The sequence below is a fragment of the Triticum aestivum genome, chromosome 4A (genome assembly GCF_018294505.1).
Source record: "Triticum aestivum cultivar Chinese Spring chromosome 4A, IWGSC CS RefSeq v2.1, whole genome shotgun sequence".
NCBI classification, from domain to species: domain Eukaryota; kingdom Viridiplantae; phylum Streptophyta; class Magnoliopsida; order Poales; family Poaceae; genus Triticum; species Triticum aestivum.
The window spans coordinates 647,236,700-647,255,280 of record NC_057803.1 but is presented as its reverse complement, the minus strand read 5'-3'; the positions used below and the strand labels follow the sequence as shown (position 1 = coordinate 647,255,280).

General features: G+C 43.0%; 1 pseudogene; it reads left to right on the top strand.

The window, feature by feature from the left end:
* The first annotated feature begins 13,691 nt into the window (after positions 1–13,691).
* On the top strand, positions 13,692–15,157 carry LOC123082866 (uncharacterized; annotated as a pseudogene).
* The last annotated feature ends 3,424 nt before the right edge of the window (positions 15,158–18,581 follow it).

Below are 18,581 nucleotides of genomic sequence, written 5' to 3'. Positions count from 1 at the left end.
GTTTGAGGACCTGGAGATTGACATTGCTACACCTGAAGGGGAGAAAAGACTTGGAGATGTCAAGCGCCATTTCATTCTATGGCAAAAGAAGTTTATCAAGTTTCCAGGCGAGGCGCCAAGGACAACAAGTCCACCCCCCTACGGTGGTGGTGGTGGCGGTGGCGGCGGTGGTGGTGGTGGTGGTGGTGGCGGTTCACCTACACCTCCGTCACGTCAGCCGACGCCGCCCCCCAGTCCACAACGTCCGGCGGGTGATCAGCCGCCGCCCCCCAGTCCTCGTCCGGCGGGTGATCAGACGCCGCCCCCCAATCCACCTCCGGCAAAGAAGCAGAAGCAGTCCTGGATTATTAACCCGGACCCTTATGTACCTAAGACCACAAAGGTACCGGAGCCATCACCGAAGCCTCTCCCCACAAGGCCTTGGGAACGTAGTGCCGAGGAAGTCGACGCGGCCGCGGCTGCTGATTTGGAGAAATGGAAGGCGGACTGCAAGAAGAAAAGAGAGCCTGAGCCCAAGCCAGTATTTTCTGATGAGCAAAAGAAGTGGGCTAAGTCATTTTTGAGCACACCGTCCCAAGCCGCGAAGAATCTGCCTAACGACTATGCACGTGAACTTCGCAGGCAGGCACTCATGTTCAAGGAGAACAAAGAGCGGGAGAAGGCCGAAAGTAAAAAAAGCGGGAAACAAGTTGCCCAGCTCGGGGAACAAAGTAAACAATCGATTGCCCCGCTTATAGTGGAAGCCTTCTGTCCGGATGCCCCCGAGATCATACAAGCTGCGGCAGCACATGGATTGACTGTAACAAGTGCCAGAGAACAAGCAGCCAACTTAGGTATTACTCTTCGTGAACTGTTAGGCCTTGATGAGGCGCCAGTGAAGGAGGTAGTAATTACATATGTCAAGAATGGGCCTCTCGTCGAGCCTGCGCAGGAAAAGGATCTACCTCCACAAATGAAAGGTCTGCTGAAATGGTACAAGGGTTACATAAAAAATAAAAACGCCAAAGAATATATTTATGCGGAAGTTAGACATGAGCATCACTTCAAACATTACTATGTACAAATTGAACTGAGTGAATTGTTCCAGCTTTTCAATCTGCGCGAGCTCGATAAATCTATCATCAGTTGCTACGTTCTGTAAGTGATTTATTAATTTCTACCCCATCTCGTTCATATTGCCTGCACTATATATATGTCCTAACTATATTGTTGTGTCCGCTATTATACATGCAGAATGAAGATTAAGGAATGCAGAGTAAGGAACATCCATGATGTTGGGTTCATTGACCCACACATTGTTAATGGACATGTGTTGGAGCGTCACCCCGCCGACGTGGAGGCAGACCTGTGGCACTTTCTTACAAAGCAGGAACTCAAAAGTGATATTCTATTTCCTTACCATTTTGAGTGAGTGTTTCTGTCTTGAGCACATTCTCTTTTGTTTACTCCATGCATGGTATGTGGCCGGCTAATCGATGAGTTATGCATGACGTACTGTGCATGTATCGTGTCCGCAGGTTCCACTGGATTCTGCTAGTAATTAAAGTTAACACCTCAGAATGTCTCGTCCACGACTCTGTGAATATGGATCCAAAGCTTTGGGGCGGCATGAGAAGAATGCTGCAGAAGTAATTATTTTCATTCATTTGCGCTCTATATCGATCGGCCTATTTCGTTCATTTCCTAATATCAAGTAACTAATTAATAACTCTCTTGTTCATTTAATTTTCTTTGCCTCGTAGGGTTTGGAGACGGTTCGTAGATACAAAGGTCGGTGAATTCAAAAAAGAGCTAGAATTCAAAATGTTAAAGGCTAAGAATGCTGGGGATATTCAGCCACCGGAGACCAATCTATGTGGATACTATGTCTGTGAGATGATCCGGAGATACACCTCTGAGCGGGTTCCGAGTGATACCAATGCTCAGAGGAATAACCTTCGGTGGATGCTTAGTCCAGAAGCTCGCTTCCGACCACTTCAACAGGAACTAGCTGGATGGTTCAGCAGGGAAGTCCTCCATCCTAAAGGAGAACACTATTACGAGGACGTAGAACTTTATATGCATTAAATCATGTATGGAAACTTGTTCAAAATTGTATATGGTCATCCGATGATATTGAATATATATTGTATATTCCTCTTGAATTCTTTTTGGTTCTAATTTCAAATTTATTTGAAATTGTACATTCATATGCATGTATGTAGTACCGTAGAATATATGAAACTCCTTCAAAATTAAAATAAAGCACAAAAGAAATAAAACAATACAAATTAAACAGAAAACAGGTTTAAGGGGGGGGGGGCTAAAACCCTAAACCTGCGGCGGCCTTTAGTCGCGGTTGGCCAGAAGAACCGCGACTAAAGGTCCTCCGCCCCGACGGCCACCTGGCGCCCACGTGGACGGGCCTTTAGTCGCGGTTCTTAAGCAACCGCGACTAAAGGGGGGGGGGCTTTAGTCGCGCCCGTTCGGTCGCGGTTGCGCAACCGCGACTAATGGCAGTTGCGAACCGCGACCAAAGGCCCTTTTTCCACCAGTGAGTGCTAGGATCTCACAACCCTTGAGCTGCTTGTGCATCATAGTACTTGCGCTACAAATGAAATACTGCCCTACAACAATCTCACCTGAAAGAAACAGTGATATTGAATTACCAACAAGTTAACAAAGTGCAAATCCAAGAACAAAAATCAAATAGGCATGCTTGATCTGACAAAAATAATGGTGCACATTTGACATGTTTCATGTGCCAATTCAATAGTTCCCCTTGAAATATCTATGATTGTTTCTGCATTACAAGAAGATCACTAAGGCTGAACTGCAGCCTGTCTTGGATAAAATTGCTAACAAATTATAGCAATTTGGAGGAAAGACGCAGAACAACACTAGTAGGCTCTCATTCATTGCGATTGATATATGTTACCTTTATTCCGTGGTCACCTGGGTAATCAAAGAGACCGATCAGCATCGTAGAATTTCCTATTTAAATCTCCATTAGAGGCAAAATGTGCAAATGTGGCCTGTTTTGTCAGCTGGAATCAGGTTAATGTAATACTTGGAGGTTAGTGGCCTTAGAATGTTCGATTTGCCACGGCTGAGCTAGAAGCTGGGAAGTGATATAAGTGAAAAGATGAAGGACCGGCTTGGAGCGGCATCCAGGTTCCTTGTGGTACAGAGAATGTCATCTTGTTGTACGCTTCTTAAATATTTTGAATAGAAGACTACAAGCCACGTTTCTATAGCATTGTATCTCGTAAAATATACAATAATTAATTGAAAGTTGTTCTCATCAATCTATGCAGATGCAACGATTTTATCCCTCTTTTTTAAGACTAGGTATTTGCCAGTGTGTTGCTATAGGGTACAAATATTCTAGTATACATGAAACCATAATTTATCTGTTTGTATTATATGATTGTGTAAATAAATGTTTACCGAACCCTGCCGTGATTTTATTTTGTAATCACTTATTGACTTATCAAACAAAATATAATTTATTTGGTATGTCGATAAAATTTGGGACAATTAATGCGGTTTTCAAGGAATGGTCATCGAAAAAATATGAAATGTTTGATGAAGCACTGTGCCTGACAGAAAAAAGAACACCATTCTTTTTTAAGTAGTAGAGAAAAGACACCAAGTCTCATTGTTCATAGCCTATTCAGTCATCAAATCTGCCCCTTATCTGCCCAACTGATTGAAACCCATAAGCACGATTTCCTTCAGTGCCCCTATGGAAGTATTCTGGCAGCTAACTGCAAACTTTAGCACAAATCCTTACGCTGAGCAACTTGTGGAACTCCATTGCTTGCCTAAAGTCCAGGAAAATTAACAAGTTTACAATGGTGCCAGCAGATTTGGTCGAAAGAAGTCTGTAGAGTTTTTTATCATGAGGTAATGGATAGCATGGTATGACCTGGCTGGCTCAATGCAGTTTTATTTATTCTTCTCTTATGATTGTCAGCCATTTCTCTAAAACATGTTTGATAATGTAAGAGAAGTTGTGTCGATCCATATACAAAGCTTGCTTCTAGTTGGATGCAGATGGGGAAATGTATACACGAGAAGGGTGGTGCTTACATCAAAGTGACTTTATGTTCTTCTCTTGAATATTTGGTGCCATAAAGTGTTGTACCGGCTAGGCATGGAGGTAATTAATTAGTCATGTCATTAAAAAAAAATTCTTAGCCCGAGAGTCGACCGTAACTCGGGATCGAACGCTGGAAGAAAATTGCAAACGAAAAGAAACCTATGTGGGAGAATTGAACTTCATATATATCTCCTATACCTAGAATTCAGAAACATCTTTGTCTCCTTGGGCTAGCGGCGAACGGGCCCAGGACAGCAGAAGCTCATCCTTTCTACTAGTATGAATTACATTTTCAATGTATCGTACTCTCAAGCTCGTAGCCCTTATTATTTGTTTAGATTATTTGTTAAGAAGGTTTGTGTAGGAGCGCAAAGTGTTGAAACTCTATGACTCATGAAGCATGGCCTGTGCACACGCCATGGTTGGCCATATTTAGATCAACTAGATGATTCCCCGCGCGTTGCTGCGGGAAATGTTGTCTAAAATTAGTGTTTTACTCTACAAATTAACTACTAAAAGGATGGGAATTTATTGGAAAAAATATGAGAGAACAATTAATAAATTGTTGTTATTTGACAACAATACTTAAGAACGATACATGACTATAATGGTACACGGGTAAGTAAGATCTATCCTCTACTTATATCAAACAAAGTTCGGCACAATCAGAACAAATGATTATATGGTCATTTACATGTGGAACCAACTGATTTAAAGCTCCAATAAAAAATTGATATTCGGGGAATTCGGGAAAAAAATCCTGCTACCCGGCAAATTCCTGTGGCCGCTGCCGCCAACGTTGGCTGATGTTGCGGTGGTGCCCGGCGCAAACGTGCTAGGGCAGGCGGGTTGCGGCGGCTCCCCCGCGAGGCTGCTGGGGCGGTTTGTGTGGGGTGGCTTTGTGCGGCTGTCAGGGCAGAAGCCTTGACCGTACGGCAGTTGCCGGCGCCCCCATGGCCGACGGGGTGATCCGTTGGGCTTTCTTATTATGGCCTCCCAGTCAGATCCATCGCGGTGTGGCTTTTCGGCCAGTCGGCAACACGAGATGGGACCAGTGTGGGGCGGCTGGAGCCGCTCTACCGGCATTTCGGTGGCGTCGTAAGTCTACATGGCAAGGCTGCATCCGGATCCAGTCAGCAGTGAGATTGGGGTGCAACGACTTTTGGTGAACATTTTGCCGACATCAGTCATGGTGGATAATTACAGCGCCGCCGACGTCGTTTCCTCATTGAGGCATCATCATTGTAGGTTGCGTTACCATGCTTGGGATGTGCCGAGGGAAACCCTAGATCTCAGTCTCCCAGATCTGAGAATGACGGATATCCGGTGTCGTGCTCCCTCTTGGGGGCATCGTTTTAGAGCTGGTGTGGGTTAGAGGGGACAAGAGGTGGATCAGTGTTGCATCTTCATCATTGACGATAGCGGGTCCGTGTTGGACGCGTGTTGTTGGGCGTGCGCAAGAGGGTGGCGTTCTCTGGCATCGTGATCACTCCTGGAGATGAGACGGCGAAAGATGGTGGTTGTGGAATATAATGCGTGCACATGAGATGCACGTTTTTAGTCTGCTAGACAGGTTGGTGCTTCCGGTTAGCCGGCGGGCGGCTTGATGAGGCCACCAGATTACTTGGTGTGTGTTGGCACAAGGTTGGTGCACATCATCAAGTTTGTAAGGATGATGGCAGTGCTCGTGGGAAAGTGGCTTTGTGTTGATTCACGTATTTATTTTATAAGGCTTTAATGAATAATATAATAAGGATGGCTCGATGTAGAGGCAGGAGGTGATCCTCCTTTCTGAAAAAATAGCCTCAATAACAAAGGTAAAACAAAGTTTCTGCTCCCCAACGATTAAGTTTCCCATCTGTTTTACGCCCATGAGTGCCCAACATTGGGCCTCGCTCTTAATATTGACAAGGATACATGAAAGCCCATAGGGTGGACTTATTCCTAAGGGAAACGTTTAAAGCCGGTGGACCTGCTGAGACTCCGTCGGTCACCTCCACGCTGGTAACAGGCCCACGCACCACCTCTTAAGTCTCTCTCACTTATCCCCCACGAGGCACTCCGTCATCCATTCTCTTTCCTTATTCCCTCGCCCGCATTCTTCCCATGTGGCCTCCCAAATAATGTTTCGCTGGTGATGACCGACGTCGATCTCATGCCAACCTACCAACCATCCCTCCCCGCGTCAACCTCCCCTACATATGGGCACCCACCACCGCACGCGGCAAGGAGGGAGGTCATGGACTATGGTGGTGATGAGGTGTTGTGCTCGGGACCGGCCGAGGGATTTGCTTTCGACTGGTGAGGATGGTAATGGGTGGCGACAACAGTGGCCGCCATGAATTTTTTACTGCATATTTTTTGCTGGAACCTTCTTTTGATTTTGTTGCAAATTAAGAGGATGGTGGCGTTGTCGCCGCCATCATGTTTTGCTACATCATTTTTTTTCTTTAACTAGCATTTGTATTTGCAGCATAGGCTGTGGTGATACTGGGGTCGCTACGAATGGCGGCTGACATGTGTTCTTTGGACCCAGAAATCGTTATTGCTAAAACCAGCTTAAGAAGAGCTGGAACCGATGAGATTATTTTTGTTTGTGCCTGTCGGCGGTGGCGCATTTTTTGCTGGAACGGTGATATTTTTTGACTGGAACAGTTTTTGGTTTTTGCTACCACTAGCGAACCCCCCCCCCCTTTTAGTTGCAAAGCTTTTTTAGACGAACACGATGGTGGAAGCCGACGTCGGCGGTGAGCGGAGATGGTGATGGCAGGGGGGGGGGGGCACTTGCAACCATGATGCCCACATGTTGGAACCAACTAACGAAGTGTTGCAAACAATAGAAGTTGGATTTGGATCTTCACAGGTAGTCATGCTATAATCCCGACGGCCGCGCGGTGGCACACACGGCAATGTTGCAACAAGAAGACAAGGATGCGAGGAGGCGGTCAGTGGGGGCGGGGGCGGCACTCTCTTCCTCTCCTTTTCTGCCATGCAGAAGGTTGATGAAAGGGAAGGATGGGGGACAGATCTGACGGCTATGCACGTACATATCGACCAACTCTGTGCTGACTGGCCGAAAGTATGCGCCGGCCGGCCGGCACCTATCGCTGGACTATTCCTGAAGATTATTTCATCAGAGCTCTTTTTGATCGTAGCCCATGATGAATATGCATCGTCCATTCATGAAATTTAAGGGTTGTGATTGATCTACACTATCGTAGTTAGCCAAGAAGCATCGCCAACAGTAGACCTGTTACTATCCGCTCAACGCACAATAGTATATGTGTTGTGAGGGCGTTTTAGGGAAACAAAATTTAGCACACCAATCCTATCGGCCCCATCCACCCAGCTCATTCGTTCTTTGATTTCCTTCATGCATGCAGAACCCATCGGCTAGGGTTCCGATGGCCACATGCCATATGTTTCATGGGATTGGCGGGTTCCGGGTGCGGATAGTGCTGGAACGGGTTTGCGACCATGAAACCTGGAGGGTTGCAAATGTTACCAATAAGCAGCGCCACGTGGATAGAAACAGGGCATCCCCATCCCAAAATAGGGTAAAAACCCACGGGACACGAGTCTCGGGGACCGTTGTCATCTTGAATCATGTATACAAACTTCATTGTTATATAAGCCACTTTCGACATTGTGAGCGGGCATGAAGCAAAGGAGCGACGAAGGTACAGTACACAAGTGTGGCTCTCCCATCTTGTCAGCTGGCACGGATGGCCGTGAAAACAAGCACCTGACTGGTCAGAGCGGCTGCCCACAGGTCCGAGTCATACCTCACACACTAGTAGAAAAACGACCTATTGTACCGGTTCGTAAGGACCTCTAGTCCCAGTCCCGGTTCAGCACAAACCGTGCCAAAGGCCCACCACGTGGCACGAGCCCGCGCAGTGGTTTGGAGGACCTTTAGTACCGGTTGGTAACACCAACCGGTACTAAAGGATTTTTATTTTTGAATTTTTTTTATTTTTTTATTTTTTCCTGATTTTCAATTTTTTAAGTATTTGACGATTTAGCCTCTAATAACTCCTCATCATTGCCCTAATCACCTATCGTCATTCCAAATCATCTAACTTGCCGTCGGTCACCCATCCTCTCACTACTCCAGCCTGAGCACGCTTAACTTTCGAGTTCTAGTCTCTCTAGTTTCCAAATCCGCACTTGTTGTTTACCTGACAATAGTAAGCTGTCAATCCTATTAACTCTCAGGAGTTTAACTTGAGCATGAAGTCACATGTTTCACCGTTTGATTTTAAAACTATTATTCTAAAAAATAATTATTATTTAGTAACAGTAATATTTCTTGAATAAGTAGTTTGACCACAGCTTGATCACAGTTTGACCATAGTTTGACCACAAGTAAAAAAAATAATTATTTATTAACACTAATATTTCTTGAATAAGTAGTTTTACCATAGTTTGACCACAATTTGACCAGATTTTATGAAAATTAAAAAAAACTGAAATTTCAGCATTTCTTTTTTTTCCTTTTAGAATTTGAGGATTCTAAAAATCGGATGCGGGTTTTTGTGCTGATTTTTTTGATATATTATATGGGGTTTTTTCGACATCGTATGCAAAAGATATGACCGTTTTACTTTTTCATAACACTTTTTTGGCAAAACATGTCCAAATTTAAGTTTTTTAATTTTCCTAACTACGTTCTTGTGAATATGCATCGAAGCAAATTATCTGGCAGGGGGAGAGGCAACAAGGTGCTTGCAAACGAGAAAAAGCGCACACCATCTTTACTTAGTCACTCATGCTCTTCTACGGGGCATAGGCGCAAAATTTTCACCCTTGGTTAGCACAAAATAATTCGGCACCGAGACAAAACTAACAACACGATGAATCCAGGCGGACGTGTCTGCAATGTTCTTACTTGTTCGCGCAGGAGCTCCAAGCTGAGATGGTTATAGAACTGAGTTTTGGTTACGTGCAAGGAAGGAGCGCTGTTCTGGTCACACTTGTTGAAGAACTGTGTTTTCCCCGTGCGGATAGGCAAGAGGTTGTTCTGTTCAAGCTTGCTGTATAACTGCGTCTTCCTCAGGCAAACAAACATGGACTCTGAGGACACATCCTCTTGTGTGCCCAAGTACATCACCTTCGCGTAATACTAAGCACTCAATTCCCGATGTCTCATATTCTCAAGCAAACGCCCTTTTTTCTTGCAATGATTTCGCTAATAGGTGGTGTAGGAGAGATATATGTTGAGACACCCTGAGCTGTTTCCTAGTTATGAAGCATAGAGACAGCACAATCCATCTAGGTCATATTTATAGAGATAATTTGGCCGTGCATGATTCGGTTGCTCGAAACATTTATATCAGATAATATATCTCTATAAATTTGAACTTGGAAGGTCTTCATAGACACTAGAAATCTCCAATGATGTAGAACAAGGACATATGCCATAACTTTCCTTGAACTTGGTTCATACGTGTCCTTTCAAACCAATTGATTTTTCTCGTATGCTGCAGGAAAGCTCGGATGTAGCATGTATTCGCTTTGATACATGGATGTTCACCGTGTATCTTTTTCTTAAAAAAGGTTCCATTTGCATTTAACAAAATGTTTAGCATGTACTTATAAAAATGTTCAATATGTATCTAAAAATGTTCAGTCGTTATATAAAAAATGCTTAGTACGCAATTGACAAATGTTCAACATGTATGTAAAAATGTTCAGCCGTTATATAAAAAATGCTTAGTATGCAATTGACAAATGTTCAACATGTATTCGAGTAAAAAATTAAACATATATTCGAAAAATGTCTACCTTGTATCTAAAAATATATTCAGTGTGTATATGAGAAATGTTCAATACCTATTCAAAAAAAGTTGACATGTATTTGAAAAATGAAGAGAAAAAATAAAAAAGGGGAAAAAACAACAGAGGAAAACAGAAAAAACAATGAAAACTGATATAGGAAGCACACAAAAAAGAAAAGAAAAAAAAGAATGTCGAGGAAGCTTCTAAAACTAGTCTGAACCGATCCACAGATATTTTTGAAAATCGATGCAGGAAGGATGCACCTTTATTGGGCAGGCCCGCTAGTTGAAGCGCTAAAGGCAAGACAGTGCCAAGTATTGCAATGAGAGAGTTATAGGGACTATCCTATATCACGTTTAATGCGACAAACTATCGCTGAAACAAACAGGCGAGAGGTGCGAGCGAACGACATGGCCCAACCCATTTTTAGCAGCATGAGCTTGTTGCAGAATCCCAGTTTTGGGAACCTTCTAGAAGTTTTCTGAACATTTAATGGTTTTCTCAGGTTTTCTCCTTTTCTTTTTCTGTTTATTTCCTTTTCTATTATCTCACAATTGTTTTGTGAATTTCTAAAAATAATCAGGGGTTTCCAAATTTGTTAAGAATATTATAAATTGTTCGGATATTTGAAAATATTCAGAATATGACAATTTTTCACAATTTCATAAAATGATCAATTTTCAGAAAATTGTTCATGCTTTTTCCCCACTTTTTTCCCTTTCTGTGGCTCTGGCGGAAACGCTCTATTCCTCCATGAGAAATACATATGTGCCTCCCGTGGAAGCAAAAAAAAAACAATTTTTCTTTCCGAGAGGCACACGGAAGCATATTTGTGCCTCCATGAGAAGTTAATTTGTGCCTTCCATGAAATCAAAAAAAAGAGGGGGGGGGGGGGGGGTTCCTTTCCCAAGAGGCACAGCTCGCAGTATCAAATTTTTGCCTCCATGAGAAGCAAATCTATGCCTCCTCCCATAGAAGAAAAAAAATGTGTTTTTTTTCTTTTCTGCAAGGCACAGCCGTGTCTCGCGTGAAAACAAATTGGTGCTTCCCCTCGAAGCAAAAAAAAAACATCAGTATTTTCATTTTCTGCGCATCTCATGGAACGGAAATCTATGACTTCACGAGAAGAAAATCTATGCCTCCCGTGGAAGCAAAAAATTCACATTTTATTCACGCAATATTTTTTGATTTTTCTTTCTCCAAAACCTAGGAAAAACCAGGCGAAAACCATTTAAAACCCGAAAATACATATAAAAAGAAAATCCCGAGGGAGCACCCAAGATGGGCCACGTGGTGGCGGTTGAGAGTGCTCCAACTGGCACACTCTCAGCCCACCAAAGTAAAACTTGCGGGGCTCCCATAAGGGGTACCCCTTAATTAGTTGTTCTTATTTGTTATAGCTCTCGGAGACGACGGGCGCCAAGTTCCTTTTGTTTTAGTTTTCAAATTGGGCCATGGATGGGCTGGTTTACCATGACCTCGGGGTCCTATACTACCGTGTAGTGACCTAACAGCAGCTTGAGAGTGAATTACATCTATTCTGACGCCCTAAAAATCTATTCTGACCCATTCTCTCCATCCACATTTTTAAAGCCTGTTTTAGAATACTATTTGAAAATAAAATAAAATTGGAGGTTGTGGAGCCTACGTGCAAACTTTGATTTCCCAAACTGCAGCGTCCACAATTTTCAACATGTGGAGCCCAGCAGTCATTGGCTTACTACTACTACTACTACTCTGATTTCCCGCCCACTCATGCTACAGATGCACAGAGGGGATCCGAACTCCTCCACCATGAGAACAATGATGTCGATATCACCCACACCGATGAGCTATGGTTGCCACCACTCAAAGGGCTTTCTTTCTAAAAAAAAGATGCTTGCTAATTTGATTAATATTAATATCAGGAGAGCGAAGCCTGCGCCGAGGGCGAGCTCGCCGCCTTTGGAATAGATTGTCTGACATGGAGCATTTGTAGTGGAATGAAGTTATAGATCTTTCCGCTTTGAGCAAACCTGTTACAGAATTTGGATATAAGTTCAGACTGCATCATGCGTTGGTAATTGCTCCTGCCTCTTGGTGCCTCGCCGGCCTCAGCTGACAGTGGTAGCCATCCGAGATAACTCGATAATACTCAGCTTCGGCGGCGATCTCTGCAACAGGGGACCACTTCTGGATTCAGTTGTAATGGTAAATGCCCAAAGGAGTGAATGTACCAGCGAACTGGTCATGACTCATATGTCTCCCCAAAGATTACTCAGTAAGCTAGGGTGTTCTGGATTTTTCTTATTTTCATTTTTGAGGGGAGGGTGTGTTCAGGATATTAGATAATTTCAAGTACTAGCTTTACTTAAGTATGGAGCTGTGATTCCCGTCATCACCAACTAAGATGAGATCCGGGGGTGTACCGTTTCCTTACCAATGATTGGCATTGCTCTCTCGGCTGAAATTCATCTGGAAAAGCTCCAACTTCATCCAGTGCCAACGAGTAATAGCATAAAACTACCACTTTTTTTTTTAGAACGAAGGCTCAAGGGGAGCCCGACTTTGAATTAACAAAGCCATCAACCGACCAGGATTACACAAGGCCACCGAGCAGGAGCGACCGAAAGATACAAGGGAGCTGACAGAGCAGTCTACAACGCAACGCACACTACTGCACACATAGAAATACACATGAAAACCTGCAAGTAATGTCGAAGCCCGCTGCACCTCGGCACCAAGAGCAAGGGAGCAGAGTAGCGAAGGGTCAGCCAAAGACCTGCAAGCACTACGCACAGCCGGATCGTGGGATTGGGATCCCGAAACCTGTCTACCAACGCCGAAGAAGACCCCAATCCTCTCGCCTAGGCTCGAAGGCGCCGCACCGTCGGGGCGTTGGGCGCTCACCCGAGAGCAAGAGCAGGTGCCGGTCGCAAAACTACCACTTTTCGCATTATGGTTCCCAACATTACCAGATTTTTATTTGTCGCTGATAACTACCAGAATCGGCATCGACTGTTTCAAATTGACAATTGCGTGGGCTCAACCTGTCATAATCGCGATCAATTGTAAAACACCCACTCATTTGGGTTTTTTGAAACAGCCAACGCCGATTCTGGTAGTTATCAGCGACAAACAAAAATCTGGTAGTTTTTTGGAACCATAACACGAAAAGTGGTAGTTTTATGCTATTCACTCAGTGTCAACCTTTGCTAGAGTAAAGTGTAAAATGTAAAACGAGTTCAACGAAAGACAAATGCCCTACTGTATAAAATGTACAGTTTTTTACGACAGCCTAGTTTTTCTCTCTTTCGCCCTCAGTGCAACTCTCCTGGACTAACCAAGTTTCATATTTAATAAATATTTCGGTGGGGCATTGCACTACGGCATACAGCTAAAAAGACAAATACAGAGATAATTAAACTATAATACATGGAACATGCCGGCATGGAACAATATAAATTTGGTCCTACCTACTCTTAATATTGAAAATACAAATCAATGTTTTTATGCCCCTTGGACAGTTGACTTGTCATTCTCAAGTACAAGCAGAGGTTTTAGATTGCTAGGAGTGGAACTTGTGTATTCCATATATAGGGCCACTAGGCCAATATAGAGTACAAGTACAGGTACACAAGGACAAATACAATTATACAAGAAGTTTATAAGGATACATGTTAGCAGCCGTGTGTCACCCACCTTTGAACTCATGGCAGTTAATGCTTTGAAGAATTTTTCTATTTTGCAAAGAATTTCTCTAAGACTTGGAAGAGGCTAGCCAATTTGTCTAGACTCTATAGAGACCCACCAGCAGCTTCAATCGTCCGCTGCCTTCTTGCTTGCAATGGAGGCTCCCATATCTGCAGTTGCAGGTGAACTCGTTAGCCATTTCATTTCCTTCCTCATTAACAAGTATCAGTCCTCCTTGTGTCATGCACAATTAGAGGAGGAAAAGGTGGCGGAGACATTGCAGCACCTCCTGATGAGAGTAGCCACCGTGGTCGAGGAGGCGGATGCGCGGTACATCACCAACACCGGGATGATGATGCAGCTCAAGATGCTCTCAGAGGCCATGTATGGAGGACACCGCATGCTGGACATCTTGAGGTACCAAGCAGTGCAAAAAAGTGTTTGCTTTGATGAGGTTAGCAGTAATGACCCCTCTAGCAACCGCTTCTATTTAGCCAAGCGGTCTAGGCCAACAACTGATAAGGTCACATATATCGAGTCATGTGGTGCCTTGGAAATCTTAGGAATTGCTGTTGATAACATGGCAAAATTTGTTGTGCTTCTAAGTGGATGCGAGCACATGTCTCGTAGGCCCTATGATGTTTACCTTTACACTGACAACTTCATGTTCAGCCGACACACTGAAAAGCAGAAGATCTTGAGATTCTTGTTGCAGCACAATGACCCTCCTTGTTATCATGCACCAGCGTTCTTCCAGTCATAGGTAGTGCTGCAATTGGGAAGAAAACTTTGGTTGCTCATGCATGTGGCGATGAAAGGGTCCGCTCGTGCTTCTCCTCTGTTTTGCACTTGAAAGGAGACGGGCTTTTGAAAATACTTGACCATGGAAGTACCATGGAAGGGATGAGAATGTTGATAGTTATTGAGTTTGCTTTTGATATAGGTGATGATGACTGGAAATTTTTTCACTCATTTTTCATAGGAATGGACAGAAGATGCAAGATCATCATCATAAGTAGACTCCAAAGCTTAGCCAGATTTGGATCGGTGAAACCGATTTTCCTAAGTGCTCTATCTTACGATGAGTTGAGGTACCTTTTTAAGACACTGGCATTCGGAAGCGTTGACCCCGCACAACATCCACTATTAGTACAGGTAGTAGATGAATTCGCCAAGGTGTTGCACGGTACACCAGGTGCACTTGTGGCGACAAATACGTTCGCAGATGTCTTGAGAAGGAACCACAATGTTCAATATTGGCGTTGTGTATTGGACAAGAGGAAAAGAATGGTTAAACGAAACCTCTCCATGTATGGTGGACACCCAAGCATGCTTATAGGAGAAGGACATCTAGTGGACATAACGGACTTTGCTTTGTATCCACTTAGCATGACACGTTATACAATTAATGGTTCAACAAAGAAGGAATTGCCATGTCTGACATTTGGGGAACTTATAGAAGATCGTAGTGCTAGACCAAAGCAAGACTTTGTTCTAGTTTCATGGGAATCAAGGATACCCCCACATAATTCGTTTGCTCATTTTGTGACTAGTCATGCTCAGGATACACACGAAGGTGGTGCCTTGTCAGGGAGAAAGCGTCGAGGAGTGTCAATCTAGTTTTGTTTTTCAACTTGTGTAATGTAACTCTTGCAATGTCAGTACATATGCATGTTATATGGGAACCACTAATCCCCATGCACTTATTAGACAACCATCAACATCATCTAATGTTGTAGTCCCAAAAGTTTGAGAGGATGGAAATTAAGAGGGGTGGCTCATGATATTGTGAAATGTTCTTATTATGGAATTGAATATGGTGTTTTGTTAGTGTGTGTTGTGTCGTCCATAGTGACGAGTGGTGTTGTCCATAATTGTATAAATATTTCTTGATAAAAATATGGTGTGGTTATTTATTTATTTTATAATGTTGCATTCCTACTACTCCCGCTACTGTTGCTGCAATCACAAGTTGCCAAAGACTATAAGTCATCACTGACCGGTCATAGTAGTAGTAAGGCCTGACAGTGTTGATCATATTATTGGCGCCCCACTGCGAAAACATCAATGGTCGCGGCTTGTCAATGATGATGTTGTGGTCGCTAACCAATCAAATGGTTTGTAAATATGTTGTCACCACTGACCAGAAAGCACTAGCGGATGAAGACATGCCAATGATATGTTTTGGCCTGCCAGCGCGAACAAACCCATAGTTGTACATCTCACCCAACTGATAAATGCACCCGAACCTAGATTTTGAATCTCAATTTCGTGTACTGATTGAACACCGCGTACGCTACTCCCTCTCTATAAAAAAGTATAAGATGGCTTAGATCACTAAATAATCTAAATGATCTTATATTAAGAAATACAAGATTGTTTAGATTACTATAGTAATGGTCTAAATGATCTTATAGTTCTTTATAAAGGGAGTACCTTTCAAATTTGACGCCTTCAATGTATATAAATCTATACCTACTAATAAAGCATGGTGCAAACCCACACACACAAAAAAAGCACGGTGCATTTATCCACTTTTTCCATCCATTCATCGTCGGAAAAAAACTCTTCTGTCTGAGGTGGTACTAAATTTTTGTGCATCAGTCTGCTAGAAAAGGTAAAATGGTTTGTCGAGAACTTCGTATGTGGGCTACGCGCCCTACGGCCCAGTGGAGCCAGCCCACTTATTTTCCTGCCCATGCAGCAGCCGGAATCTTATTTGCCGCCTGAGCAGATAATAGTTGGAGCTTCGCACAAGGCGCCCAAGACTGGGCTGACCTGTTCTAGTATTTTTCTGTTTTTTGTTTCTGTTCTTTTTCTTTCTTGTTTCTTTTACTCTTCTTTTAGTTTTTTATTTTACTCTTAAAATCTAAATTCTCAAAAATGTTATGAATTTTAATTTTTGTTCAAATTCTTGAAAATGTTCAGAATTCCAAACTGTTATTCCTATTTCAAAAAATTCTCGGAATTTTCTTCTCGTTTCGATTTTTTAATTTTTAAAAATGTTCCCATTTTATATTTTAATTTTGTGTTTTTCAAAGTTGTTCAAGATCTAATAAAATTCATTTAAGAAATATTCCGAATTACGAAAATAATCTTGTTTTAGTGAAATGTTCAGAAATTCAAAATAATGTTCACGTTTAAAAAGACATTTTTCTATAATTCTTTTGAATGTTGAAAACATGTTCCTGTTTTGAAAAAGTGTCCACTAAATCAAAATTTTCAGATGTTTTTATAAAAGGTTCATGTTTTCAAAAAATATTTGTGAATTTAAAAACATGTCCCTGTTAAAAAAAGTGTGATTTTGCAAAATTGTACGGAATTTTCAAATACCAACTCGTAATTTTAAAAATTGTTTATGTTTCTAAGAATATTTGGCAATTCATAATTGTCATTTTTCTAAAAATCAAAACAATCAAAAAATATTTCAAATCTGACGTTGCAGTACGTTCTTAAATATTCGCATTGACCATTGATTAGCAGGACACGTTTGTTCGATTGGCTAGCAACACATTGTCGGGTCTTTGAGGTCGTGAGTTCGATCACTCTCCTGCTGGGACTGCTACACATCCGGCCCATCACGTTAGTGGTCGTAAGGAATCGAAATTGTGACGTCCCATCCAGTACCTCGGGTGGTTAGTAAATGAGCTAGGTTGCCTTTGTTGTATAAAAACGGTTGGTCCTGCTATTAAATATAGGTATAGATTTTGTTTCGTCCTTTCCGCACATTGTTCCTGAATTTTTTTCCGTTTATCCTCCGGGTGGGTCGAACTGGGCCTACTATGCATTTCTTTCTCTATTGGGCGGGCGAGCAACAAAAAAATTGGGCCACAAGGGGATTGAACTATGAATCTTCCCTATTATGCCGATGGACAAAACTAACTCAACTAGTTTGCAATTATGATAGGAATATGTCCCTAGGTTGTTTGTAAATACGGAGATTGTCTGAACATGAGGAAGTTGCCTCGAGAATCTGAGTAAAACGAGAGACTCCATAAATTATTGACGATGATAGCTTGCATTTGCCAATCCTATATATGTAAGAAGTTCACCCCCACTACTTGATTTATCTCAACATGCAACATAGACACCTCAGCATCCAATCGGATCCAGCCACGTCATATCCTATATCCAGCCTATCCACCTCATCAATGGCCAAGTCAGCAATTCTTTACGCGCAAATCAATTAATCCCGTGATGCAATATTCTACTCCTTCATGTGTAGCCCTTCCCTGATCACCGAAGCAACACCTCTTTTGCCTTTCGTAACTGAGGAGCGTTTTTTCTCTTCCACTCCCTATTTCCGGACCATAAAAATCCACCACTAGGCACCAGCTGCATCTCCGCTCCTATCTCGGTCCTTCCATCTTCATCTCTTCGATCTACTCTCGCTGGCCGCTGTCTCGCGGCACAACACCTGCAATCTTGCACCAATCAGTACAAGAGCCGTCGACAACATCTGCAGGGCAGCCGCTCGCTCGCCCGATCGCCACTGCTAGGCTGGACAGTACTCTAGTGTTCTTCGATAGGTAAGTTTCAATGGTTCCCCCGCTGCCTACCCACAAGGATCCTAACGAGTTGTTCTTCGTGGTGAGGACACATGCCGCTGATGGAGGAACAAGGTTGCTCCGGCAGTGGCTTTAGTATGGCGTGGAAGGGCGCTGTATTGTCCAATCACATGTTCTGATGTCGCATGATGCCTACCCTAGCGATATGCATGACCGGACCATGTCTTTCCGCTGAGGAATCAGGAAAAATCTGGTACTGAGGATGCACGATATATACGCCGCGCGTGAGGCGAGCGATGTTGTGGACCAGAACACCAGCTACTGCTACGGTGGGACTTCAAACATAGGAGATGATGGCTGGCTGTAACTGAAAGAAATTATGGGCACATGCCAATAAAAGAGAATATGCTGGTTTGTCTCTAATTAAAAAAAAATGTGAGCACGTGAGCGCTAAAAAATTCAAAGATAATAAACCCTGATAAAGAAGCGCATCATGTTGAACTAGAGAGCTCGGACCCGTGAGGGTCTCGTGCCAT